The sequence below is a fragment of the Corylus avellana genome, chromosome ca2, assembly GCF_901000735.1.
Source record: "Corylus avellana chromosome ca2, CavTom2PMs-1.0".
Taxonomy (NCBI): Eukaryota; Viridiplantae; Streptophyta; class Magnoliopsida; order Fagales; family Betulaceae; genus Corylus; species Corylus avellana.
In genome coordinates, this window is record NC_081542.1 from 28,495,752 (window position 1) to 28,499,052 (window position 3,301).

The following is a 3,301-nucleotide window of genomic DNA, read 5'->3' on the forward strand; positions in this document are numbered from 1 at the left end:
TATGTTAAGAGTGCTTATAAACATGTCCAATAAACAATTGTTTAGCCCTAACACAATCATTTGGGCCAACAACGATTAATTTGGCCCACAAAGCAATTTTATTGTTTTGTATGTTCAAGTTCAAAACAATTTGGGCCTCTAAAAGTTCAGTATCCTGATCAATGTAAAGAACGTGATAAGCTAGCGAGCCTATATATTACCAGCGGTGCACATTTCCCGCTTCGAAACCACACTCTTCAGATAGAGATTTCTGCGCCGGTCACCGGAGAACCTCTCAGATAAGCCTGGTCTCTCTCTTGAATCATTGAAAGTTTAGATTCCAATATAATTTAGCGTTGTTTAGATTCCAATATAAGCCCGGTCTCTCTCAGATAAGCCCGGTCTCTCTTTTGTATGGTTTAGCGTTGTTTTATAAACAAAATTTCCATACTCTGCTTCAAGCAAGCTTCATTTTCTCCAATTTTTTCTCTCTCTCTCTCTCTCTGTGTTTCCGGGCAACCAAACAGGGGGATTTGTAACAGGATTTTATGTTGAATTTTGTTTTCCGGATCTAATATTTTGTGTGGTGGTGATCAAGGCAGAATGGGAGGAGTGGACGGCGGCGATGAAGGGATTAGGAGGAGGGGGTGCTCGTGCGCGAAGAGCGATTTTCTACCCGAGGAATCGTTTCGGACCTGGGGCAACTACGGAAGGCGTTGATGGAGACTCCGATGAGGCTGAAGGATCGGGTCCTGACCCGCTCCATGGACCACACAGAGCTCGTGGACGTCAAGGCTCGAAGCCATAATGAGATGAAGAAGACGCTCAACTGGTGGGACCTCATGTGGTTCGGCATCGGAGCGGTCATCGGCACCGGCATCTTCTTCCTCGCCGGCCAAGAGACCCGCGACCACGCTGGCCCCGCCGTCGTGTTGTCCTTCGTCATCTCCGGCGTCTCGGCTTTGCTCTCCGTCTTCTGCTACACCGAATTCGCCGTGGAGATCCCCGTAGCCGGTACGTAACCAGAGCATAATAATTATTGTAGTGTTCTTTTTTTTTTTCTCATTTTAAGATAATCACCAAAATTATGACAGTTTAGCGCCGCCTAACAAACCAAAAACAAAAAGAGAAATAAAAAATAAAAAATATTTCAGCCGTTCGATTAAAAAATTCAAACAATTGACTTATTGACTGACGACTGAGATGGAATGGAAATGCTAATAATAAAATATCTCCCTCAGATTCTGCTGGTCAATGGCATAAGTTCTAGTCAACGAAGTCAGGCTAGGATTAGAGTGTAGAAAAGTCCCGGCTGGCCCTTCTAGACTTCTAGTATACCTTTTTTTTTTTTCAATAATTTATTTTTGCAAATTCAATAAATTTTTCCTTTAATTTATAAACCCAAAATGATTTTTATCATTTTTTTCTTAATTTTTTAGGCAGGTTACACAACTATTTTTTTTTATCAAAAAAATGATATTTAATAGACGATGAAAGATTCACGTCAATATTTTTATCATTTTTTTTTATTTAATTTTATAAATTTAATATATAAATCATTAAATTTGTAGATTCATGTAGATTCCACATAAATTTAATAGTGAATTCATCAATTCACTATGGATATTGTTAAAAATAGAATGAGTTATATCATTTCTCTTTAGTAGACTCTCGTACAAGCCTAATAGTCATACTGATACAACTATGATGATATGATAATAAATATCGACCATTAATTTTTATTTTTACAAGACCTTGTTGATCCAAAGATTGAGTTTTACTGTCACAGCATCAAAGTTGTATAACAGTCGTATGAGAGTTTACTAAATATCATTACTATTTTTACAAATTCAATTGATCAGCCATTAAATTTGTGAACTCGTATGGACTCCACACAAATTAAATGGTAAATTCATCTATCCGCTATAAAAATGATTAAATATGATTGAAAAAATAATAAATTCTATCATTTTTCTTTATTTTTACCCATTTTTATTGAGTTTTTTTGTTTTTTAATGGTTGATTATGCCAGTTGTTTAAGGCGTAACGTGGTTCCACATATTTGTGGGCCGCAGTTGAATTATTACGTAGAAACCGCACACATTGCAAAACCCAATGGTTCCTGACTTCCTGTATTCTAGTTAGACTTGATGGTTTGGTCAATTAATCACTGTTTATAAATTTAAATATAAATATAAAATTATAAAGAGTGTTTTAAAAAAATTATATTAAATTTGTCAATTTTTTTTTCCTGAAGGAAAAAGTTTCAAGAAAAAAAAAAAAAAAGAGTTTGTAGTTGATTTTAGTACACAACTAATTAAATCTTATTCTTTTGTATTATCATTTTATCAATTATAGACTATGACATTACTTCATAAAAGAAATTGTAACACATGATAATAACTATTGGTTGCGTCTCTTCCCCAATTAAATTGCCTTGAAGTCATCACGATGTGCTAATTTTTATGCACGCCACATCGTCAAATGGGCCGCTTCAAAGCAAGTGTTTGGAAGTATTTTCAATCATTTTCTCATTTTATGTTCTTTGTGTTTTAGGAGCGGGAAAGACCCTCCCTTATAACCCCTTTTCATTATATTAAAAATAAAAATAAAAATAAAACAATTGGTTGCATACTTAATTCTTTCCCTTACAGGTGGATCATTTGCCTACCTAAGGGTACAGCTCGGCGACTTCATGGCCTTCATTGCCGCCGGCAACATCTTGCTAGAGTACGTTATCGGTGGAGCAGCCGTTGCCCGTTCCTGGACATCCTACTTCGCCACACTTTGCAACCACAAGCCAAACGATTTCCGCATTGTAGCCCATGGTCTCTCAGAAGACTACAAATATCTTGACCCCATAGCCATTGTCGTAATTGCCGCCATTTGTGTCCTTACAGTCCTCAGTACCAGGGGCTCTTCGCGTTTCAATTACATTGCATCCATCTTCCATGTTGTCGTCATTCTCTTCATCATCATCGCCGGCCTTATTAAAGCTGATACAAAGAATTACACCCCATTTGCCCCTTTTGAAGCCCGTGGCATCTTTAAGGCATCAGCAGTGCTTTTCTTCGCTTATGTTGGATTTGATGCTGTCTCAACCATGGCTGAGGAGACAAAGAATCCCGCTCGGGACATCCCCATTGGTCTTATAGGCTCAATGGTGATTACTACATTGGCATATTGTATACTAGCAGTGACGCTATGCCTTATGCAGTCATACAAAACCATCGACGTGGATGCTCCATTTGCGGTAATGTTAAATTTTTATTTATTACAAAAGCTTAAATTAGTAAGAAATAATTAATTTGATCTTTTAATT

At 37.1% G+C, this 3,301-nt stretch overlaps 1 pseudogene; it reads left to right on the forward strand.

The window, feature by feature from the left end:
* The first annotated feature begins 377 nt into the window (after window positions 1-377).
* LOC132171314 (cationic amino acid transporter 1-like) overlaps window positions 378-3,301 on the forward strand; it is a 4,477-nt pseudogene continuing 1,553 nt past the window's right edge.